This window comes from Dermacentor silvarum, chromosome 5, assembly GCF_013339745.2.
Source record: "Dermacentor silvarum isolate Dsil-2018 chromosome 5, BIME_Dsil_1.4, whole genome shotgun sequence".
In the NCBI taxonomy this organism is placed as follows: Eukaryota; Metazoa; Arthropoda; class Arachnida; order Ixodida; family Ixodidae; genus Dermacentor; species Dermacentor silvarum.
The window spans coordinates 123,832,735-123,859,010 of NC_051158.1; the positions used below are offsets into that span (position 1 = coordinate 123,832,735).

A 26,276-nucleotide genomic window follows, 5' to 3' on the forward strand; every position below is an offset into this window, starting at 1 on the left:
GCCGATAAAACTACTATACCTACTCCGAATTGCCCTCTACTAATTTGCTATCGCAATCGATGCTTCGCCTTTCGGGCGAAGCAACATTTTTTATGCCATATCTAGAAATATTGTCTTCTGAATGAAGCAAGGGCCGGTATTATACGATATACAATTCTGCGTAAGCCTTTTCTTCAGGGGAAATATTTGTTTGTTCACCACTAGCTTCTACCACCGAGGCAATAAAGTAATGGACACATGCATCGAGGAAATAGCCTGGGACACAAGCTCTGTTGCTTCCTGCACAATAAATGTTTCCGGTGGGTTGACACGCGTCAGACAGACGACGTACAGGATAGGGCCTATTGAGATATCGTACCGACCGACAAAAATTATATCCCATTTATGAGCCCTGTCACCTTGTCAAACCGGATGCGCTATTATATGACAAATGAGCACAGGAACAAAAGCTTAAGCTGACACACGACTCGTGCTAGAATACTGTAATTTTCACTGTCATATTTCAAGTGACCATGATAGCCTTGTTAAATGATGAAGACTACAACATAAACAGCGCAATGTTTTGGCGGCGTATAGCAGTGGTTGAATATCTGCATACTGTGCTGAATGGCTCCTTGGGAACCACCCTTCGAGCAGACATATTGTTTACCTGATTTCGGCAAACAAAAATTCAGCTTTGCTGATAGCCATCTGGGCCAAGTGCTGTCGCTTAGGAAGGCCCACTTAGCGACTATAGGTACCGACATCATGAAAGGCGGCATACCTAGTATGTTGCTGAAGCCTGGTAATCAGTGGACATGCCTGACAGTTTGTCGTCCTATACACTTGACTTCATGCATGGAAGAACTGATTGACAAACTTGTGTGTTATCGGATGACATAGTGGCTTAAGTTTTGAAAGGCATTTACACATTTCGCTCGCTTTCGAAAACGCTTGGGGGCATAAAATAATGTCATCAATTACGTAAACCACTTATAACGCCCGGGAACATGCTGTTTATCAATGCTTGCCATATTCTGTTACGTTTACAAAGCTTATAACTGTGACCTAGTATGTTCAAAAATTTGCCCCATTACAGCTATGGTATTAAATTGGCGCCTTCTTCATCGGAAAACAACGTGTTTTGAGCACCCAACGTAATTACGCCACTGAGACTGTCGAGAGCATAACTCACCTAGGCGATGTCGACAGGAATCAATAACAGCCGTCCATATATTGTATACAAAGCCACCGTTTCTAATACAACAGAATACCCAAATTCGTAGCTCAGAAAGAGCTTGGTTGAACATTACCATCATCGTATTTTTATATCCACTTCAGGACGAAGGCATGTCCGCGCAATCTCTTTCTGCGCTTATCTTGTGCTAGCTCATTCTATGATTTCACTACAAGTCTCCTAATTACATGGCGCCACATAATTCTCTAGCCTTCTCGACTACACTTAACTTCCCATGGCCCCCATTCCGTAACAACATTAGACATCCGGTTATCTGCCATACGCATTGCATGGCCTTCCTAGCTACATTTGTTCCTCTTATGATTACCTATCAAATCGGCTGTCCCCATTCTTTGCCTAATCCACACCTCTGTCTTCGTGTTTTTTAACGTTATGTGTTCCATCAATCGTTTCGCTGTTCTTTCCCTTTTTCGATCTTCTTTGTTAGCCTACAAGTTTCTGTCTTATACGTTAGCAGCAATGCAATGGAATGACCGTGCATCTTTCTTCTCCAAGATAGCGGTAAGCTGGTGGTCAGAATGGGATTTCTGCCGCATGTGCTGCAAGCCATTTTTATGACTCTTTAAGTTTTCCTTCTCATGGTTAGAGTCCTCTGTGAGTAAACTGACCAAGATAAACGTATTCTTTCACAGATTTAAGAGAACCACTGCCAATCATGAATTCTCGTTCTCGTGCCCTACTAGTTTACGTTACTATTGAATAATTTATTACACAGCGATTCTAATGGCATGGAATGTACACATATTTCCACAAGTACCATCGTTCCTTCATTGAGTGTCAACGTCGGAAAACAACTTGTCACACGCCTGACCCATTACAACCTTTTCCGTGTCCTGCTCGCCCGTTTGATAGAATCGGCATAGACCTGTACGGGCCCCTTCCTTCCATCCCTGCGGGCAATCGGTGGATTATTGTGGCCGTCGACCATCTCACTCGATATGCCGAAACCGCCGCTCTTCAAACAGGTTCAGCTCGTGATGTTGCCTTGTTCATCTTGCGCAGCTTCGTTCTTCGCCATGGCGCGCCATGGCGCGCCACGTAAGCTGCTTAGCGACCGAGGGCGTGTGTTTCATTCTCAAGTCGTCCAAGAGCTGCTCAGTGAGTGCAACATCATTCATCGCATCACTACAAGTTATCATCCGCAGACTAATGGCTTGACAAAGTGCTTTAACCGAACAATCGGTGATATGCTCTTTATGTACATAGCCTCCAACCATTCTTATTTGGACTTGGTGCTACCTTTTGTGAAATATGCCTACAACACAACCACGCAAGCCACCACTGGATTTCCACCTTTCTTTTTACTTACGGACGCGATCCATCTTCCACACTGGATAATATACTTCCATACCACCCGAATGCATCCAAATACCGCCCAGCCTCACCTCTTGCTCAATGTGCCGAAGAGTGCCGCCAACTCGCACGCTCATTTACATCCGTGACACAAGGTCTTCAAAAAGATCGCCTTGACCCGGCAATACCTACCCCTATCTTCCCTGTTGGCTCGTTTGTGTGGATTTCCATTCCATGCCCCACCCCTGGTCTCTCCCGCAAGTTTGCAGCAAATATTCACGGTCCCTACCGGATTGTTGAATGCACATCGCCGGTGAACTACGTCGTCGAGCCTGCGACAGCTCCAACCGACAGACACAGCCGCTGTAGTGAAACAGTCCACGTGAGCCGCTTAAAACCCTACTACGACCCTCTGGTGCTTGCATCGCCTTGAGTCGCCAGGAGGGCTCCTCTTCGCCACCGGGGCCAATGTAGTGGGGAAGAGCGTCCGCAGCCATTGAGAGAGGATGACGAAGTCCAGCAGCCCGGAGAGCGCGAGACAGCGACCGACGCTCTTGAGTCAAGGCTGTTGCGTAGTCCAAACTGCTTTGCAAGTAAACACCCTCGCAATATATATATATATATATATATATATATATATATATCTTGTGAGACGTTGACCGATGCGATGCCTTTATTTCCGAGCAGTCGCCCGAGTCAGAGACGAAGCACCGGACGAGACAAAAGATGATGATGAGTCGTATGTACAGATGACGACGACGATATGCACAAATAGCGCTCACACAAGATGATGAGTCGTTTGTACAGATGACGACGACGATATGCGCAAAATGCGCTCACACTAACTTCCCCCCCTTCAGGAAAGCGGTCAGCAAGACCGCAAACTAGAAAGGGCAGGTACGGCGAATGTAGGGTTTCAGGCGAGATACGTGAACGATTTCCGTAGTGCGGCGGCGGCGGTCAGTAGCTGATGTGACAGGAGTGACGCGGTAGTTAACGGCCGAAGTTCGTTGCAAAACGGTGTAGGGATATCTGTGGAGAAATTTTTCACAGAGCCCCGGTGCGCGAACAGGTGTCCACAAAAGAACTTCGTCGCCTGGGCGGAACGAAGCAACGCGACGCGTCGCATCATAGCGAATGTTCCTTTTGTCCTGAATGGTAGCGGTGTTGGCGCGGGCAAGTTCACGGCACCGAGAGAGGCGAGCGGCAAATTCATCAGGAAGAGACGCGGATGGAGCAGCAGGTGCTGAAAGGAGTGTAGTGTCCAAGACGAAAGACGGCGCACGACCGTACACCAGGAAGAAGGGACTGTAATTGGTTGTACGTTGGACGGCAGTATTATACGCAAACGTCACAAAAGGTAGGATCGTGTTCCAGTTGGTGTGATCGGGTCGAACATACATTGACATCATGTCAGACAAAGTTCGATGAAAACGCTCCGTAAGACCATTTGTTTGCGGATGGTACGATGATGTGGTCTTATGGATGGTGTCCGAGGCCTGAAGGACTTCACGTAGGACATGCGATAGGAACGTCTTGCCACGGTCACTCAGGAGGACACGAGGTGCGCCGTGGCGTAAAACGATACTGTGCACGAAAAACTCGGCGACTTCGGAGGCAGTACCAGAGCGAAGAGCTGCTGTCTCAGCGTACCGCGTTAGATGATCCACTGCGGTGACGATCCAGCGGTGAGTGGGAGGGGCCCGTACAAGTCTATGCCCACAATTTGGAAGGGGGTGGACGGGCATGGTAGAGGCTGCAGAGGACCGGCTGGAAGGGATGTCGAGCGTTTTCTGTGCTGGCATGACGCGCAGGATCCAACGTATTTGGCGACAGATGTGGAAAGGCCCGGCCAGAAACAACGCGTTTTGATGCGGTCGTAAGTCTTATGAAAGCCCAAGTGGCCAGCCGTCGCGTCGTCGTGAAATGCTTCTAATACTTGGAGGTGAAGTGAGCGAGGTATGACTGGTACCCATCGGTTACCGGAAGGATGGTAGATTGATCGAAATAACGCTCCACCTTGAAGCTTAAAACGCGAAAGTTGTCCTCTTAAGCGACTGTTGGGGGGTCGTGCCAAGCCAGTAAGTCGGTCGATCAGCGTACGGCAGTATGGGTCAGTACGTTGGAGTGAGACGAGGTCAGTAGACGGGAGAAAGTCAACTGAGGCAACTGACTGTCCCGGGCTACTGGGCGTGCGCTGAGACGTGTGGCTAGATGGTGACGTGCATACCGAAGGTGAAGCATGGGCGTTTGGGGACAGCGGGCAGCGCGACAAAGCGTCGGCATCTTGATGTTGTTTGCCGGACTTATACGTGACAGTGAAGTCATATTCCTGTAAGCGCAGTACCCAACGGCCGAGGCGTCCAGACAAGTTTTTCAGGGACGACAACCAACAGAGAGCATGATGGTCGGTCACAACTGTGAAATGGCGGCCGTAGAGATAGGGACGAAATTTTTGTATTGACCACACGATGGCGAGGCATTCCTGTTCTGTAATCGTGTAGTTGCGCTCAGCAGGAGAAAGATAACGACTTGCATAAGCCACGACTTGCTCTTCGGACTTCTGATTCCGCTGCAGCAGGACAGCGCCAATTCCATGCCCACTGGCATCAGTGTGTAGAATAGCCGGGGCCGTTGCATCGAAATGAAGGAGCACGGGCCCTAACGTGAGAACTCGTTTGAGGGTCTGGAAGGCGGCTTCACAGTCGTTCGACCACACAAAGGACGCGCTCGAAGTCTGAAGTTTGTGTAGAGGAGCGGCGATGGTGGCGAAGTCACGGACAAAGCGGCGGAAGTAGGACGCCAGTCCAAGAAAGCTGCGGAGTTCTTTAAGTGCGGTTGGTGGCGGAAATTGCAGTACTGCAGCGATTTTATCGGGATCAGGCTGGATGCCATGCTTACTGACGACGTGGCCCAATACTTTAATGCTTCGGCTTGCAAAGGGACACTTTTTAGTATTGAGTTGGAGACCAGCTTTTGCTAGACACGCGAGAACTTGGTCTAGACGTTGTAGGTGCTGGGAGAAACTCGACGAAAAGATGACAATGTCGTCCAAGTAACAAAGGCAGGTCTTCCATTTTAAGCCACGGAGTACTGTATCTATCATACGTGCAAACGTAGCTGGTGCATTGCACAGTCCAAAAGGCATCACGTTAAATTCGAAAAGGCCATCAGGTGTAGCAAACGCAGTCTTTTCTTTATCTGGCTCATGCATGGGAATCTGCCAATATCCGGAGCGCAAGTCGAGGCTCGAGAAATACTCGGCACCTTGTAAGGTATCCAAAGCATCGTCAATACGAGGAATTGGATAAACATCCTTACGGGTAATTTTGTTGAGCGCCCTATAATCGATGCAAAAGCGCACAGAACCACCCTTTTTTTTAACAAGCACAACAGGAGAAGACCAAGGGCTTGCTGAAGGCCTTATAATGTTGCGTGTCAGCATGTCGTTCACTTGTTCTTCTATAACTTTTCGCTCCGAAGCTGACACACGGTACGGGCGACGGTGAATGATACGAGAGCCGTCTGTTTCAATTCGATGAAGAGTTACAGTGGTCTGACCCAGGCCTCGCGAAGAAACGTCAAAACAAGCTTCATGCTTCATTAAAATGGTGAGGAGTGCATTGGTCTGGGCCGGATTGAGATCTGCACTCAAGGTGGCCTTAATATCACCAGTGTGGCCTTCTGCGGGCGTACAATGCGCGGAAGATGTGGCAGGCGAAACACTGACGACACATACCGGAGCAGCGTCGGCGAGCTTGGCGACAGTAGACCTATTCGGCAGTAGTATTGGCTCAGGAGTCGTATTAAAGGCTGTGAGGCTGGCATAGGCACTCGAGAACCGGACCAAGCAAGAAGCGATCGCGAGTCCTCGAGAAATGCAACGCTGACAAGGTACAACACCTCCACCACTTGTGAGACGTTGACCGATGCGATGCCTTTATTTCCGAGCAGTCGCCCGAGTCAGAGACGAAGCACCGCACGAGACAAAAGATGATGAGTCGTATGTACAGATGACGACGACGATATGCACAAATAGCGCTCACACAAGATGATGAGTCGTTTGTACAGATGACGACGACGATATGCTCAAAATGCGCTCACAATATATATATATATATATATATATATATATATATATATATTGTACTGGAGATTATCGGTGCCGGCACGGTGAAGTGTGAAAGAGGAAGTTGACGAAGCAGTAGTGCGCGCTCGATTAGTGTCCAACTGAGACTGCTCAGTCTCCTTGTACTTCGGTCAGACGCCCTGTGGACTTGCAAGAACATCCCGTGACATTTGGTGGAGGTGCGGGGTAACGTCTTCCCCGACCGGTAGCTCCGCAGCCGTACTTTGCCATCTGTGGCCACAATGACCGACGACGCCGGCCCTTCGCAATCCGCTCCCGCCCCTCCGGCTGTCGTGTGTTCTGGTGCGGTACGTCAGCGCGACCCTGCCATCTTCAGCGGCACCGAGGATCACAACGTGGAGGACTGGCTTGCAGAGCATGACCGCGTTAGCGCGCATGACCAGTGGGCTGGCCAACGCCATATTTTATATATATATATATATATATATATATATATATATATGTGTGTCTTTGAGTGTGTGTGTGTGTGTGTGTGTGTGTCTGTGGATTTGACACCTGACTCTTGATGAAGGCCGGACCCCGGCCGAAACATCAGTAAAGTCCTGTTGTACGTTTTTCCTACGTGCTTCTACTTTCTGAACTATGTATTAGTGGGTTAGTGGGTTCAGCGCTAGTGGGTCGAGCGCTCTTGATCGGCAACGGCTCTCGTGCTTAGAAGCTGTTACTGCGCTGACCGTTGACATTGTGCTGCTTCAAGCTCTGCCTAATAAACAGCTTTAGAATTGGTGGAGGTATATATATATGTATATATGAAATACCACGGTCGAGCCGACGCTTTATTCTAAGGAAGGATGGCGCCGATGCCAAAACAAACACGAGCCGATGATTGATCATGGCTTTGTACAGATGGACATAAAGTCCGCATAAATGCTTACACTAATTTCCCCCTTGGAAGGAAGCGGCCAGCCTGGCCGCACGTTGTACTAGGGAACGCAGATGAAAGCGCTTCAGGCGGGAAACGTGCACGATCGGCTGTTCCGCGGCACGGTCGTTCAGTTGTGGCACCAACAGGTGTAACGCGATAGTTCACCGGCGAGATCTGCTCTATGACTGTATGGGGCCAATATATCGAGACTCAAGCTTCCCACATAAACTGGGTGTTCGTACAGGTGTCCATTGGAGCACAACGTCACCAGGGCGGTAGGAGACGACGCGGTGAGAAGCATCGCACCGATGTTTGCGATCGTCTTAGCTTTCTTCAGTGTTCATACGGGCGCGACGACGACATTGGGCAAGACGAGAGACAAACTGGTCGCAAATGAATGGTGAAGAAAAGAAAGAAACGTCGAGTCACGAGGTTGGGTAGCGGCCGTATACTAAGAAACACGGAAAGTATCCGGTGGTTCGTTGAACCACCGAATACTTGCAAATGTTATGTAAATATGTAAATGTTAAAATATGTAAATGTTAAAGACGGGAGAATCGCATCCCAGTTACGATGGTGAGGTTAATTATACATGGATAGCATGTCGCACAGCGTGCGATGAAATCGCTCTGTTAGGCCATTGGTTTGAGGGAGGTAGCTGGACGTTGTATTGTGCATGGTGTTGGACGCTTGCAGAACTTTATTAAGAGGGCTTGAAAGAAGCGCCTTGCCTGGGTAGCTCAAAAGAACGTCAGGCGCCCCGTGACGTAAGTAGATAGCCCGCAAGAAGAAGGCCGCTACTTCCGAGGCAGTTCCTGAACGTATTCAGGTTGTTTCAGCGTGCCGGGTCAAGTGGTCAACAGCAGTGACGATCCATGTGTTGCCGTCTAGAGTAGTTGGGAGGGGCCCGAAAAAGTCAATTCCGACAACAGAGAAGGGTTCTGCTGGACAAGGAAGTTGTTGTAGCGTCGCTACCGGAGCAGTAGTAGGTCGTCTACGGTGTTGGCAAAGCGGGCCCGAGGCAACATATCTAGCTAGCTATGCTCGGGGAAAGACCTGGCCAAAAGAATCGGCTGCGTATGGGCTCGTGGGTTTTGTGGTATCCCAAGTGGCCTGACGTAGGGTCATCGTGTGAGGCCTGCATAACTTCAGCGCGAAGATATCACGGTACAACGGGAACCCATCGATGGCCTTCCGGGTGAAAATGTAACGGTAGAGCACGTCGTGTTCAAACTCCAATAGTTTGAGCTCTTTCCGTAGCCTGGCATCGGGTGTAGATAAAACACCCCTAAGGCGATCGATGACACAATCACAATAAGAATCGGCGCGCTGGTGAGTGGAAATCACTGAAGGGGGGTTTGATGGAGTCAAGGAGGAAATCAGTGTAATTGACGATGCGTCCTTCGTGCGGCGAATTTGACCACGTGACGTGATGTGCTCCGATGATGGTAGTAATGGGCACCGTGAAAGAGCATCGGCATCTTGGTGCTTCTTTCGGACTTACAAATGACATCGAATTCGTTTGCCTGTAATCGGAGTATCAAGCGGCCATGGCATCCCTCCAGACAAGTTTTTGATTGTCGACAACCAACATAGGGCATGGTGGTCGGCCACAACCGTGAAATGTCAACCGTGGATGTATGGACAAAATTTCTGAATGGACCAGACAACAGTCGAACACTCTTGTTCGCTTATCGAGTACTTTTCCGCGGAAGTCAAAATTCGCAGTCGTGCTGCAGCAGTAAGGCACCAATTCCTTGACCACTAGCGTCAGTATGCGGTAATGTGGGTGCCTCGTCATCAAAATGACAAAGAACAGCTGTGGATGTTAGTGCGCACTTGAGTTCTTGGAACACGGCTTCACACTGATTGTTCTAATCGAAGGAACTGGAACTAGCAAGGAGTTTGTGGAGGGGCGAGGCAATGCTGGCGAAGTTCCGGATGAGAGGTCGAAAGTATGAGGCAAGTCCAAGGAAGCTGCGCAGTTCTTCTGCACGAAGTGGGTGTGGAAAGTTGAGCACTGCGGAAATTTTGTTCGGATTGGGCGGGATGCCGTCTTTGCTAACGAGATGACCCAGGACTTTAATCGTTGTGCTAGGGAAACGGCACTTCTTCGTGTTTAGTTGAAGTCTGGCATTAGAAACCCATGTGAGCACTTCATCTAAGCGTTGCTGATGGTCAGTGAAAGTCGAGGAATACACGAAGATGTCGTCGAGGTACCATAGACAAGTTTTCCACTTGAGGCCGTGAAGAACAGTGTCGATCATTCTCTCAAATGTGGTGGGAGCATTGCATACGCCGTAAGGCATTACGTTAAACTCGTAAAGACCGTCCGGAGCAGAAAAGGCGGTCTTTTCTTTGTACGCTTCCTGCATTGGAATTATCCAATATCCGGAGCGAAGATGAATACTGGAAATATATTGCGCGCCTTGCAAACAATCAAGGGCGTCATCGATACGGGGCATCGGATATACATCCTTACGGGTGATCTTGTGTAGCGGGCGACAGTCAACACAAAGTCGTACCGATCCATCCTTCTTCTGCACTAAAATGACGGGACATGACCAAGAACTTGCGGAGGGACGTATGATGTTTGTTTTCAGCATATCGGCGACGTTCTCCTCAATAATATTGCCTTCGACCAAAGAGACTCGGTAGAGACGACGGCGTACAATAGTCTGGCCATTGGTGTCGGTATGATGGGAGGCAACGTCGGTCTGTGCGAGTGACCAAGTATTCATATCAATGGAGGCCTGATGCTTCGTGAGCAATTTTAGCAATACTTCACTTTGAGAAGCAGTAAGGTCAGGACTCATCATGGAAGCAATGGCAGATGAAGCAGAATTGCCCTGGTGAGGAAGAGCATGCGAGGCGGCAAGAGGAAGCTGAGAGACTGGTTGGGTGTCCACATAACAGGTAACTGCAGAGCCTAGAGGTAGGAGGATTGTCTCAGTGGTAGTGTTCGAGGCGATGATTAATGTAGAGCTTTCTTTGAACCGTACCAGGCAGGAAGCGAAGACAATCCCATGTGCAAGACAGCGACCGCAAGGAATGATGAACACGTCGCCATTGGTAATGTCCGTAGAAGAGAGTGTTATGATTTGTTCATGGCAGGGAGGCAGTACAGAATCGGCAGCAGTGAGAAAACGCAGTCGTGGCTCATAGGCACTCCCGATACAATGAACGATCTCGGTCATATGGACTACACGTTAGCGGCAAGAGATTAAAGCGGACGCTGACGAGAGGAAGTTCCAACCTAAAATTAGTTCATGAGCGCACAGGAATGAAATTGCAAACTTAATGTGATGATGGATACCATCAATGAAGACGCGTACTGTACATTGGGCTGATGGCCGAATGATTGCTCCATTCGCCCGCATCAAGGGTGATCCAACATAAGGTGTCTTCCCTTTCCGCAGACGAGAGCACACGTCCGCACGCATAACGAAAATAGTAGCTCCCGTGTCACTCAGACCTAATAAACGCACGCCAACCACAGACACCAATAACATGTTCGACGGATGTTCAGGAGGACTTGTAGCACTTGTCGGTGATAAAGTTTTCCCCACAAAAACTGCAGGAGACCGCGAAGAAGAAGAAGCATAAGAAGAGCATAGCTTCAGTAAAAGCTTCGATGCTCATCAAATGATTTCGCAGTGACAACAGCCAAGCACCACCCGGAATTATACACCATCAGATTCAGCTCGTCACCGGGAATCCGAAGATACCAAATTCTGAGGTGGGTGGCCCTTTTACGAGATTTTACGGCCGAAAACTACCTCGCGCCTGCTGCCTGCTATTTCTGCCATTGCTCCGAGCTGCCTCTAGCCGCCTCACGAGACCCAGGGTCTCGGCGCTCGCACCCAAGAGGCAATAATCGTCAACGATGGATGATGAGCAGGATGAGGAAGTCACCCGACGGGAGGACGACGTAGGCAACGGATGGAAAGAAGTTAGATACAGAAAACGTGCAAAGGAGGGGAGGCAGCATATCCATGCTAGCCCTAGCCCTACCCGAACGCCAAGAAGGCATGGAGCTACACTTATATCCAAGATAAACAGGGCCAGCAGAATGCCAAGACTGCCTACAGGAGACTGCAAGATAGTCATCAGGCCAAGAGGAGGACTGCAGATATCCCAGCTAAGCTTAACGGAGCTAGACAAAGCTGTGTACGAAGCAGCCGAGATCCGTTATGAACAATGAGATATGGACACGATCTGCCCGAATAACTTCCAGAACATCTTGGTCGTCAGCACCCCAAATCAAGAGCATGCAGACAAATCCCAAGGGATCAAGCACATCAAGGCCAATGACAAGGTGTACGAGGGGGAGCTGACGAGACGGCACCGGAAATCACCGCTAAAGGAGTATTCAGAGGTGTTCCCTTGGAAGAAACCCCACGATATATCACCGCGGCAGTTATAACACCCACAAATCCTACGGCGATCGCAGCTAACCCAGCTAGCACAAAAGCGATAGAAAACTGCTTCCATACCGATTCGCCAAGACAAAATGAACGTCTGAAAGACGCACTAAAAAATCCGTGCAGTCCGTTTAGAAGGTGATAAACGGTCGTATATCGTTGCTAATGTCCGGCGGATATGACTATTGCAAGTTCTAGAATCCTGCTTAAAGTAGTTTCGAAAAATCCTGTCTTGAAATGGGATTTTGTAAGACCATTAGAAGCATTCAAAAAATACAGATTGAATCCTGCTACAATCAGGATTTTGACATCCGTTTTCTTTCACCCTCCCCTCTAGCGCCCCCCTCGTCTCCCTTTCCTTCCCTCTCCCCGTGCCCCTGCGGCGTTTCGGCGGCCGGCGGCATGCAGGTTTGCGCTTGTGCAATACACGAAACACATACAGCAATAACATTTTTTATTGCAAAAAGTAAACACGACTAGACAAGCTAGCAATCAACATTAAATATGAGTGCCTCCGAGTAACGTCCATTACAGGTATCGACCTTGATAAACCTGGTTTCGAACAGGCTGCTGGGCTGTAGCTCCTTAATTCAGCAGGTCTTCTTACTGCAAAAACATTGCAAACAATCAAGGGCGTCATCGATACGGGGCATCGGATATACATCCTTACGGGTGATCTTGTGTAGCGGGCGACAGTCAACACAAAGTCGTACCGATCCATCCTTCTTCTGCACTAAAATGACGGGACATGACCAAGAACTTGCGGAGGGCATGTGCAAAACGTATGTTAATTGAAGCACACTTTTCTTAGTGAACGTATAGTTTTTCAATGCATTGGCAATAAGCACTGCAATATATCTTGGCAATGGGCAGCACTACAATATATTGATCCAAGCACACAGTTTTCGAGCATTCCACCTTTATTATCATGGTTCTAACATTAACCGATCACAAGTGAAATTCCCTTCTGTTGCCTTGAAGACATACTTTACACCTAACTGAAAGTGTTGCATGTACAATCGCCAACTAGTGTAAGTGTCGGCTATTTTGCTAGATTTCAGGAGGCTGTTGTCTTGATTAGTTGGCGACTGGTAAATGACTGCAGCCTCCTAAACATGTGCGAAGTAGGTGCCAATTAGCACTCAAAGAAAGGAATAGATAATGCATTCCTGATAATGTACGAGAAACGAGGTAAGTGCGGCTCTGCAAAGGCACAGCTTCAGTGTGACAGCATTGTTACACCACCCCAATTTTATTTGCCACAGATCACATAGCCAATTCAGAAATGGCGCAGGCTTGAGCATATACCTAAACACCAGTCTATCAAACACATCGCATACTTCAAATTGAGCAAATATATCGCGATTCCTTAAAAAATAAAAGACAGCAGACGAGTGCAATCTTGAGTAACAGCGACTATTTGCAGCACGGCTGCTTCAAGCATATACAGTAAGAACTTCAGTTGCTTGTAATTAAACCATTAAAATGTTGCACGCCTATGACTTGCCTGTTTGAAAACCTCCACACAATAACATTGCTAAGCACTTGTAAAGATTTTTTTTACAAAAACAGTGAGTCATCCACACACAAGGTGGGAACATAAGCCGTAATTTTCCACCCAGTTTCACTAACTTTGACCTTGGTGACATTTATAGTTACGCAGTGGGTTAAAAGTTAAGCTCGTGCAGTTTATAAATCAATTATGATCTAGAGTGCTTGCATATGCAATTTATTGCTTACACCGAAATGAGTCCACACACTAAAACCCACACATGGCGCGCGGCGATGATTTCATCGCCGTTGCACTTATACAGAATATCACGGCGACGACCACGGCGGCAAAAATGCGCTTGGAGTGCCCATATAATTTCTATCGCAATAAAAGAAAAAGAACCGCGGCGTAAATATGTCTCAAATGGCAAGGTCGCCGTTACGTCGTCGCGCCGTAACACGCGTGTTCGAGTACATGTCTCAACGCTGCAGCTGCGACGCAGAGGGAAGCAACGACGGAGGCCGAGTCCGGCCAACGAAACTGCTCACAACCGGCCAACGCTCGCTTCAACGGCAGGAAAAGAAAGGGAGAGGGTTAAGCTGGCGCCGGGCCGGCGGCGGCCGCGCATGGATACAGTCGAAGGTGGGGGAGCTACGAGGGAGTTGAGAGAGAGAGTGAGGGGAGCCACCGAAGCGACGGGGTCACCTCTGCTGAAGCCAAATCCGCTTCCCTGACGCCCTCCTCCCTCACCTTCGACGTGTCCGCGCGCGCCCGGCGCCGCCGTGCTGGCGCCGCCCGCTCCCTACAGCGTCGTTTTCTGCGAGCGCCGAGCGTTGGCCGACGCGGGCATCTCGTGGCCCCTACTCGCGATCTGCTAGCGCGCCGTGATATATAACGACTCCATTCGTACGTCGTGCTGTGGTGCACGAAATACTTCAGAAATAAGTCCTTCCTTTAATTCGAACAAACTTTCGGGCTCCTTCGAGTTCGAATTATCGAGTTACGACTGTACATGTGTCACGCTGAAAATTTAAACCGTACGACTTTAATATGAAATAACAGTTACCTGGGTTCTTGGAGTTCAGGAGTTTCGTGGTGGCCCTTTGGGCGGTGGCGTTTTCGTCTGCCCCTTTCGGCACCTGTAGAGCGATGATCGGCGTCTTCACCCTCACGCGCCTTCTCTCTTGCACGTAGGTATATGCCTGCATAGTAAGTTCCAAAAAAACTCTTTATTGTTATGCTGATAAACCCGGAGTATCTATGTTTATAATGTAACAGCAGTGCCTATTACAACTGTATATTGGATTTTTTTCTTTTTTTAACAGAATTTTGTTACTGCACAGACTTGCAAAAAGAAAATGCCAGTGCGACCTCAAAATTTATTTGTTGCATGACTGAAGCCAAAAAATGTTAGATATCCTAAAAAAAGATGCTGTAAATAGCTACACTGCCGGATTATGTTACAAAAAACAAGGCAACAGTGCACTACATACAGGGTGTTTCATTTAACTTTAGCCAAACTTTAAAAATATGCAAGTTCCACGTACCAGGACAGAACCAAGGTAACGTTGGAGATACTCAGATTATTTTTTTGCGTTCCGCCTCGTTAGATAATTAGTTCTAATTAATTAACTTCTCAATTACTATAGTTAGATGAAAAGTGTCAATGAGAAGATTGTAAAGCAACATGAGAAACCCCTGATACCGCTTTCTGTTTCTCAATATGAGCTACATAAAGTGTTTTTCTAAGTGTGAAAGATGCCTGCCAATACACGCAAACTGCCTCGAGCGGCCAGTCATTCGGCAGTTTTGCGTGTATTCGCGGGCAACTTTCACGCTCGGAAAAACACACGAGTGATCTCGCACAAGAGCGTTGACGGAAGAATGCTGTGGCTACGCGAAGATCGTTGCACGTCTCATCATTCTGCGCCAAACGGGAATGTCATCGTCATCCTAACGATCAATGGTCAACGAAACGTCACAGAGGTAATTTTAGACAGCTTTGGCAAACCTGAATACGCACACAAAAGAAACGTACGCAGACGTAAACATGCCTCTTAAACAATATTAGAGATTCCAGTTAAAATCAAGGCGCTTTCATTGCAAAACTTCATTACCGCCTAAAACTTCCACATAAAACTCCCGCCTGAAAACCGTAAATAATTAAACACGACAGGTGTCATAGTGGCAGTGACTACTTACGTGAGCAAAGATGTGGAAGGCAGTCTGGCGCTCCGCAGTTCATGAACGAACACGCGTCAGGAACTTAACGGCTGGTCCTGACGAAAATAACGGTGAATGTAACGGCGGGTTCAAAAGTTATGCAATCTGGAGGGAAGCTGCGCGGAGAGCGCAGTCCGCTCGGCTGCTAAGACTGCGTAGGCGCAAGCGATGACGCCAATGAGCCGTCGCGCTACTCCTCGCTTTGTCAGGTAGCCGCTATGATACGTCGCGGCGCTGCATCCTCTTGCGACACACGCTGCTGCAATGCAGAAAAATACTCAGTGTTGCTTTGTACTAGGTACCTGAAGCACAGAAATGCTACCTAATTTAACTAAAAAAATACAAAATGCGGCTGCTACCATAAAGCTAGCGCCACCTTACAAAGATAATTTGAAATAACAAAAGTCGAACTTTTTAATGTCGCATTCTTGGCACTTTGCGGTAGGTAGGTAGGTTCCTAACTCGCTTTATAATACAAAAAAATGATGTGCAACCTATAATGGAATCCAACCTCTGCCGTGGGGCACAGCAGCCGGTTCTCTAGCAACTAGACTAAGGTGTCTAGCAACTAGACAAAACGAAAACTGCGACAAACAATATGAAAACATTTTACAGTTTGAACCGTCAGTCCAACTTGGCTGACGTTGCCATTTCAAATTCTCTGAGCGTTGTCAAGGGATCTACCCTCGACAGCCACTCAGGAATACAGCAATAATGCGTTCTAAATTTTCCTTCAAAGAAAAATGGCAATATTCGCCAGGAGGGACAGATCGCGTTGAAGTGTATCGAGGACTGTTCAACAATGTCCTCGCGTCGATGACAAAATCAACGTCGAAAGTGATGCTTAGTTTCCGGAGAAGTTCAGAAACTGCGACAAGCGGAATTCGGTGACTTGTAACCCATGATGCAAGCCATCCTTGAAATTCAACACATTTACGTTGACAAAGACTTGCCTGATTTTCTGCAGATGATGATGCATAGTCCGAAGAACCTCCATTTTCGATGCCCGCGCTCATAGGAGGGTCGTTTTGTGGAACAAAATATTCTCTAGAAATGTCTTGCGTATGTGCTTCTAAATTTTCTCCTTTCAAGGCAAGGTCACTTTAGTGAAAACTGTCCTTGGATTGAGCATCCTCATGTGGCGAGGATACTTCACTAGAAGTATGATTACTACTTTCATTAACCTACCATGATACTTATTGGACGGTACTCGTGGCAACAGGACTGGCAGATATCAGTTCGTCATTAACTCTACGCCTCTTCTGACGGTCTGAAAGGTCAGCGTAATACTTTTCTTCTTTATTGTGGACTTCATTATGAGCATAAAGAGCAAGCGGCTGCCCCCCCCCTTCAGTGCTCACTCTTCACCATGCAAACACCCGCGCCTGGCTTGATTGCACTCTCTTCTAACAGGGCGAAGCAAAAAAAAAACCAACGTCCGTTTTTCCCGCCAAAAAGCAGAACAAAGAAAACAACAACAAAAAAATCAATAATTGTGGGCTGCTAGAACAAGCGATTTTAAACGTCTTCTAAAATCCGCCTTATAGCAAGATTTTTCCATCCCAATTGAATCCTCCTCGATGTTGACTTCAATTTAGATTTTTGACGGTCAAAGCGAAATATCCATGAATAAGAATGATAATATCTCTTTTGTGCCGTCTCCGAAACGTCTCCGAAACACCACGACGGTCATAGTCCTTTTCGACGGCTACAGAGTTCCGTAATACGTCCTATACAGAGAAGTGCTCACGCGATGTTCTCTATACAGAAAGCAAGTGGACTTTAGCAGACAGTGCAACAGACTTGGACACAGGAGCGACGTGTGCCCGAGGCCAAACAACAAACTATGTGCGGGATGTGGAACGCCCAACCCAAGTCGGGACCACAAGTGTCAGCCAAGATGTCAGCTATGCGGCATGGATCATCCCACGGCCGACAAAGCCTGTCAGGCCAAGTTAAAAAAACCCTACATCGTCAAGCAACGCCAATGGCTCCAACAAATGCAGCATTAACAGCAGGAAGAGCATCTCCCCACAACCGGGCCGGCTGATCGCGGGAGATCCAGATCCAGGAGGAGGGCAACGCCTGGGTCCAGAACCCGATCTGGGTCCCGCACGACGCTAAGAGGTCGCACCCCCCAGTCTACCGGACCGAACCTGAGAAAAGGCCGGCCTCCATCCCGCTCCAGATCCCGGTCCAGACCAAGGGGCGGCCACGGCCATCGAGGCGATCCGCCACTCGCGGTGAGCTCGTCAGACGCGGTTGAAGGGACGCGCCCCGGGTCTTCGGGGGAGACTGCACATAATCTCAATGAAATTGCAGAGATCAAAACAGAAAACGCTCAGCTTAGAGAAATAATATCGCAACTCACTAGAGAAATTCAAAGCCTTAAAAGCTTTACTGAAAGAACTGCCAGTCAAACACATTCCGCGGGCCTGGAGAGACCCGAGGAAATCCCAGATAATCGAATGGAAGAGGACAGCACCCCTCCGCCACTGAAAAGAAAAGCTCGGCCGTCTAGTGACAAACCGCTACGCAAAATTCAAACCCGAATCAAACATTGTTCGAAATACAGAAGGCAGTTAAAGAACAGGCAGAGGCAACCAACAACCTTTCGCTTGCAATCTCCATGATCATGAATAGACTAGATAAACTCGAGGCTAACGTAGCCAGTCTCAACCCTAGGGCCTCTCCGGCACCTCCAGCCAACACCCTGGCGATCAGCACCGTGGGCAATTCACAATTACCGCAGGGCGCCACAACAGCAGCTGTCCCAACTAATGTCATGAGACCTACCTTCTTCCATCCCCCTCCCTCCCCAATACCCAAATCAAACTAGGGGCGTACAGGAAAAAAGACTTAATACCGAAACCAAAATAGGGAAGTACAGGAAAAAAGATTTAATTATTTGGCAGTGGAATTGTAGGAGCTATGAGGGGAAGAGAGCAGTACTGCAACACCTGAGCAACAAAACCAAACCAGATATTCTAATTCTGCAGGAAACGTACGGTTTAGCTAAGCTATCGGGTGATCGGCCCCACGACCGGGGATCATAAACACTAACCACCCTTGTAAGGAAGGGATTCGTAGCAATCCGCCACGACGCCCAGATCACAGAAATCAAGCACATACTCGTAGAACTTCCCCCTAGAAGAAAAAAACTTCCGAGCATGTTTATCCTAAATTTGTATAGCAATCCTGCGCACATACGACAACGCTTCCTTTCTCTCTTTAAGAAGGCAGTAGTAATAGCCGGACCCAACCCCCTCGTCATTGGAGGAGACTTTAATGCCCCACACAGCGCATGGGGATACGGATACACACGAGCCAAAGGCAAAATGCTATGGCAGGATATTCAAGAAACCGATTTAACTCTCATCACCGACCCCGACTCCCCCACGCGTATAGGGACTGGTCTCGCGAGGGACACAACTCCAGATTCAACATTAGTTCACAACGCGGGGACCGCCAAATGGAAAAACACATTTGAAGATTTGGGGAGCGATCATCATATAGTAGAAACCAAAATTGAAGAGGCGGTAGACGCAGAACTCAATAGACGACAGGTTAGATGGACGGACTGGGATAAGTTTCGAAAAGTCAGAGATGCCAAAAAACAAGCTTCCATCAAGAATATTGCGCAATGGGTCAAAGACGTTATACAAGATGTCAACGAAGCTACGCAAACGATCACATCGGATCCCCCCATAGAAAAGATTGATAGCCGTCTCGCGCACATGTGTGAGGCCAAACAATCACTACAGAACAGGTGGCGGGGGCAGAGGCACAATAGGAGCTTGCGCAAGCGTATAGCCAAGCTCAACAAGCAGATTGAAGAACATTGTCAGCAGCTGAGCAAACAACAATGGAATGGAGTTTGCAATGCTCTGGATGGGCAAATGCACGCAGGCCAGACATGGCGCATGCTCAAACACCTGCTAGACCCAGATAACACCAAATCGGAACATACGCAAACCTTGCGTAAGCTGATGCACCAGTATGAAGGCAGCGAGGAGGACTTTATCGCCGAGGCTAGCAACATATATGTCCCCATAAACCCCGTCATAGAGCACGGGCAATATACCGGAGACACAAACGAGCTCCTGGACGAGGAGTTCACCGTAGCTGAAATTAGGGCAGCGCTACAGAAGCTAAACACCAAACCCGCACCGGGACCGGACGGGATCACCAACAGAACTCTCCGGAACCTAGACGATCAAGCAATAGAGAATATCACGCAATATATAAACGAATGTTGGGCCGAAGGCGTCATCCCAGCACAATGGAAAGATGCTAAAGTAATGCTTATCCCCAGGCCTGGAAAATAACCCGATCTGTCGAACTTACGCCCCATCTCACTCACGTCCTGCGCTGGAAAGCTGATGGAACACGCTTTCTTCAATAGAATCAATAACTATCTTGAGGAGAAGGAAATTTACCCAGACTCCATGCTGGGGTTCCGCTCCCAGCTATCCACAGAGGACGCCATGCTGCAAATTAAACTGCAGATCCTAGACAATAAAACAAGCTCGACTAGGGCGATACTAGGATTATACCTCAAAAAAGCCTTCGGCAAAGCAGCGCATGCAGCTATATTAAATCAGATAAGCCAATTAAGCTTAGAATCGAGAGCATATAATTATGTGAAGGACTTCCTAACGGAAAGAACGGCATCCCTTGTAGTGGGAGAACTCACATCTGAGGAGAGACACATGGGTAGCGCTGGCACCCCGCAGGGTTCAGTCATATCGCCCATGCTTTTTAATCTAATAATGATAGGACTCCCGCAACGGCTCAACTCTGTACATGGAATACATCACGCCGTGTATGCAGATGATATCACCATCTGGGTATCTGAAGGTGGCGACGGAGAGATAGAGCAGAGACTACAGGAGGCCGTCGACACGATCGAGGAGTATCTCGAAGGTACTGGCCTCGAGTGCTCGCCGGATAAATCCGAACTCCTCCTCTATCGACCCACACTCAAAGGCAGACCACCCAAGGGCTACAACCGGAACCGAGCCTACGAAGAAATCCAAATTCGCACCAAAAACGGCAGGACTATCCCCATAGTGGAAGAGATCAGAATCGTAGGACTCATCATCCAATCAAAGGGCACTAACGGAGAAACCGTCAAGAGGCTAGTAACTAAAGTCACCAACGCAATAAGGCTAATCAAGAGAGTCACAAACAAACACCAGGGAATGAAAGAAGCTAACGTCGTCAGACTTAAATTGCTACACGCGTGTGGTATTTGGTTGTTTGAACGAGGCGGACGGGTGCCTAGACGAAGAAGACGAACTTTCCTGTCAAAAGTTATCGCGGACATCCTGCAGTCCTGTGCCACGAGGCACAAGCTATCCACGTCATACCATCCGCAAACGAATGGCCTCACGGAGCGTCTTAATCGCACTCTCACAGACATGCTCGCGAAGTATGTGTCTTCCGACCACACTGACTGGGACCTCGCTCTACCGTTTGTATAATTCCTCGCGCCACGACACAGCCGGTTATTCGCCATTTTTCCTTCTGTTCGGCCGAGAACCAGCACTGCCCCTCGACACAAGCCTTCCTGTTCACGCAGCACCCACCAGTGAATATGCACTTGACGCCGTCGCCCGCGCTGCCCACGCAAGGGAAGTTGCCCGTGGCCGCCTTCTGCACTCCCAAGAGAGTCAACGGCGTTTGTACGACCAGCGACACCGCGACCTGCACTTCCCGCCTGGTTCTTTGGTGCTTCTATGGTCTCCGTCGCGTCAGGTCGGCCTGTCAGAAAAACTGCTGTCTCGTTACACAGGCCCCTACCGAGTGATTCGTGCCGTGACTCCCGTCACCTACGAGATCGCCCCTGACGCCCCATCTGCTTCCCAGTCCAGTGATATCGTGCACGTTACACGACTGAAGCAGTATCACCCTCCCAGTGATGACATTTAGACGCTCCGGGACGTCGCTTCTGCCGCCGGGGGATTATGCTACACGCGTATGGTATTTGGTTGTTTGAACGAGGCGGACGGGCGCCTAGACGAAGAAGACGAACTGCTCGGGGCTCTCGAGCTATCGGCTGATCTGGCCAGCGCTGCAGCTATCATTTGTAAATGTACTTGTAAATAGTCTCCTTGACTTAATCCTTCGTTCGCGTAACAATATATTCCTTCGCCACAAGTCACATTATACACGTGGCGGCATACCTCAATTGGTATTCAGCCGAAAAAGCTAAGATCAACGCACTCATACGAAAGGCGTACAACCAAGCTCTACGCCTTCCAGATAGCACCAGTACCGAGCGACTACTTCAACTGGGTGTACACAACACGTAAGAGGAACTGATAGAGGCTCAACAAATTGCTTAGTTGGAGAGACTAGCCGGTTCGCGCACGGGCAGGAATATCCTCAGCAAATTAATGATAACCTATCATAATCAACACGGATGTAAAGTATCGGTTCCCAAGGTAATCAGGCGAAAAATCAAAGTACCCATTCTGCCTAAAATATGCACCCCAAACTTGATCAGGGAACGAGGGAAAGCAGAGCTAAAGCTCTACTCAAGGCATACGCTAGAGACAAGGAGGCGTTGTTTGTGGACGCAGCGGAGTACCCGAGTCACGAATCCTACGTCGCAGTAGTAATAAACTCCGACCACGAGTGCATAAGCGCATGCTCGATACGCTCTAGTAATAGTGAAATTGCAGAAGAAGTAGCTATCGCTCAGGCCTTAATTTCCCCCAAATGTAGATACGCCATCAGCGACTCGCAGTCAGCCATCAGAAACTATGCGCGAGGAAGAATATCGCCCGACGCCACTAACATACTCTACGGGAAAGCACAGTTCCTATCATCAGAGGAATTCGAAGACAGATACATCATTTGGTTCCTAGCCCACACCTCCTGTGAGTCTCTCGCTCCCAACCTCAACAAAGAAGCCCACTGCGTCGCGCGAGGTCTCATTTACCGTGCTCGCGAAGGAACTTCCCCCGAAGAAACAGGAGGGGAGACCTGGAAGGAGAAGGACAGAATGTTCAGATTCTGCGACGTCACCCGCTTCGACCAAAAGTCGAAGTGCATATTCCCACCTCCTAGCTCCAAATTAGACAGATCTCAGGCGGCTGACTGGAGGCAACTTCAAACTAGAACCTTCCCCAACCCGGTGCACATACATCGCATCTACCCCGAACTATACCCAGATGACCTGTGCAAATTATGTAGCACAGAACACGGCACCCTACAACACATTCTATGGGATTGCGCACATGTTCAGGATGAATATGCAGTCTCCCCAGAACAGCTTGGGGCGTAGTGGAAAGCCGCGCTGATCAGCTCAGATCTGCAAGATACACTATGGGCCATCCAGCGAGCTCGAGAGGCGGCGGGGAGACAGGGTCTCTCTACCGCCCCTGGAGCGGCCTAGGCCCAGGCCTCAATCCGCTGGTCTGAATGAAGTTGTTTCACTCACTCACTCACTCACTCAGAAACTGCACTAGTTACTTTTCCGAATCGCTGTACATGGAGTTGGGAGACAGGCCGAAGTGGTGGAACAGCACGTCGGCGCGGCAATGGGGAGCGACGTCTCGAGGCAGGTGTGTTGTGGGCGGTGTTGGAGAAGTGGGCCCGAGATAGAGATGGTCGAGCGGGAGAACTATCGTCATAAGGGCTGTAGACGCGAGGAGGAGGTGGCTCGTCGTCTTGCTGGCGGCACCGGAAAAACCAGGAGATATGTCCTCAAAAGCCGCAGTAATTGTATATATGCATCGACGAACGCCTGGCAGAGTAGTAAGGTAGTTTCGGTGCTCGGGCGACTAAAGGGGCCAGATGATCGTGAACAGGCACAGGCGGTGTGATTGGAGACATTCCAGCAACCTGGGCGTAAGAAGTCGTTTGTGAGCACGGAGAAACGTTGGCATGGTGGGCGTTCTGCAGGGCGGCCAATTCCTCTTTAATAATGCCGTGCAGGTCTGTAGAAGCAGGTGGCAACGCTAACAATATATATATATATATATATATATATATATATATTGTTATGGGAATAACATTTATTATGTATGTATAACTATATACAAGGTTTCGACAAGCAGCGGCAGCGGATGCAAGGCTGTCGCGCGATAGCGCTGACCCGGTGCTTGCTACGGCGGACCAGAGGGGCCAGTTACGTACGGCTTCAATCTCTCAACCTGCACGATAGCAGAGTGCGGTGGCGTAGACGACGCTGCTGCGATGACTAGCTCGATTGCGTACGGAACGTCGGTGACTTGACGTAGCATCTTGTAAGGACCATCGTAGCCGGACAATATCTTTTCGGAGAGACCGATGCGGCGGGACGCAGACCACAGCAGCAAGACGGCACCTGGGGAGCAAAAAAATGTCTCTGTGGCGACTATCATAACAGGGCCATTTGCGAAGCCTGGGACACTGTGAGTCGTTCCCGAGCAATCTGGCGAGCTGTGTCGGCGCGCTCTATGGCATCGTGAACGTACGCAGTGGTTGAGCTCACGAGAAGTAAAGTATCGAGAGGCAGAGAAGGTTCGCATCCATACAGGAGATCAAACGGGGAGTAGCCAGTCGTGTCATGTCGAGACGAGTTGTAGGCAAAAGTAACGTACGGCAAATTAGCGTCCCAATCACGGTGATAAGCGGAAACGTACATTGAAAGCATATCGGTCAGAGTTCGGTTCAGGCGCTCTGTGAGTCCATTCGTCTGCAGGTGATAAGCAGTTGTGAGCTTGCGGCGGGTAGAGCAGGGACGAAGGATGTCCTCGATGACGCGAGACAAAAAGCATCAGCCTTGATTGGTCAGAAGCTGTCAGGGAGCACCATGATGCAGGATGATATCACGAAGGAGAAAGTCGGCGACATCCGTAGCGCACTGGTTCGGAGGGAACGGGTAATGGCGTAGCGCGTCACGTAGTCGGTCGCTACGGCGACCCACTTGTTGCCTGATGTTGAGTTTGGAAAGGGACCAAGAAGGTGGAGCCCAACACGAAAGAACGGTTCGGCGGGAATGTCTATAGGATGAAGCAGGCTGGCAGGTAACATAGCTGGCCTCCAGACCCCATCATGGACACAATAAAGTTTTATCTCTCTCTCTCTCTGTCGCGGCGCTGGCATTTGTCGCATTTAGCGACATATCGTTGACGGTGCGATAGTGACACGGCCAGAAGAAACGGCGCCCGACGCGATCATAAGTGCGGTTGACACCAATGTGACCAGCAGTGGGCTCATCGTGAAGCTGGCGAAGGACAGCTGACTGCAGATGGACAGGCACGACGAGAAGGCGTTCAGGGCCCTCAGGATGCATATTATGGCGGTGTAAAGTGCCGTCCTGAAGGAAGAACAAGTGGAGTGAAGGGTCGGGTGAGGAAGAGCTGAGACGGTCAATGATAGGCGGTAAAGCCGAGTCTCGGCATTGTTCGTCCCGTATATGAACGAGGTCCGAGATAGACGAGACGCAGGCGTCTATGTCTTGCTCGGTGACGTCAGGGGAATCCACAGGATGCTGTTTTGGACAGTCGGCATCTTGATGAAGCTGACCGGACTTGTGCGCCACTGAAAACGAGTATTCTTGGAGGCGCAGAGCACACCGACCAAGGCGGATTGTAGGGTCTTTGAGCGAAGAAACCCAACAGAGGGCATGATGGTCAGTTACTACGATAAATGCGCGGCCAAACAGGTATGGACGAAATTTGGAGACAGCCAAGACAAGAGCTGCACACTCTCGTTCTGTGATGGAGTAATTCTTCTCCGATGCGGACAGGAGGCGGCTAGCGTACGCAATAACACAGTCGTGGCCGCCCTGACGCTGAGCGAGGACGGCGCCGATTACATGGCCGCTGGCATCTGTGCGAAGTTCCGTCGGTGCAGTCGGATGAAAATGCGCTAAATAGGGGTAGTCGTGAGGGCATCGATAAGCGCCGAAAAGGCAGCAGCTTGGGGTGAGCCCCATGTAAAAGCAACATTTTTATCGAGGAGCACAGTAAGGGGACGCGCAATGTCGGCGAAATTACGAATGAAATGTCGGAAATAGGAGCACAATCCAATAAAACTGCGTACGTATTTAGCCGAACAAGGTACAGGAAAATTCTTCACAGCGTGAACTTTTTCAGGATCGGGCTGGACACCCGCCGCGTTGACGAAATGGCCAAGTACGGTTATTTCACGGCGTCCGAAACGGCATTTTGAAGCGTTCAGTTGGAGACCGGCATTGCGGAATACCTCGAGAATGGCAGAGAGGCGCGGAAGATGGCTCTGAAATGTTGACGAAAAAACAATGACATCGTCAAGGTAGCACACACAGGTTGACCATTTCAAGCTACGAAGAAGCGAATCCATCATGCGCTCGAATGTGGAAGGCGCATTGCAAATACCGAAAGGCATCACTTTAAAGTGATAGAGGCCATCGGGAGTTACGAGTGCGGTTTTTTCGCGATCCAGTGGGTCAACAGCAATCTTCCAATTAGCTGAGCAAAGGTAAATAGACGAGAAATATTGGGCGCCGTGAAGACAGCCGAGTGTGTCGTCTATACGGGGCAAGAGATAAACGTCCTTTTTCGTTATCTTGTTGAGAGGAGCATAGGAGAGGACGGTTCGGTGATGTTCTCGGC

The 26,276-nt window shown here is 49.2% G+C and overlaps 1 protein-coding gene and 1 long non-coding RNA gene across 2 annotated transcripts in view; one reads left to right on the forward strand and one right to left on the reverse strand.

Moving 5' to 3' along the window:
* LOC125945762 (uncharacterized) overlaps positions 1-26,276 on the forward strand; it is a 117,665-nt gene that overhangs the window by 63,059 nt on the left and 28,330 nt on the right. The window lies entirely within an intron of this gene.
* LOC125945985 (uncharacterized) lies at positions 12,413-15,817 on the reverse strand. The gene is made up of 3 exons (XR_007467295.1): positions 15,664-15,817; positions 14,528-14,663; positions 12,413-12,575 (listed from the first exon to the last, which is right to left on the reverse strand). It is a non-coding gene; the product is annotated as an uncharacterized LOC125945985 (long non-coding RNA).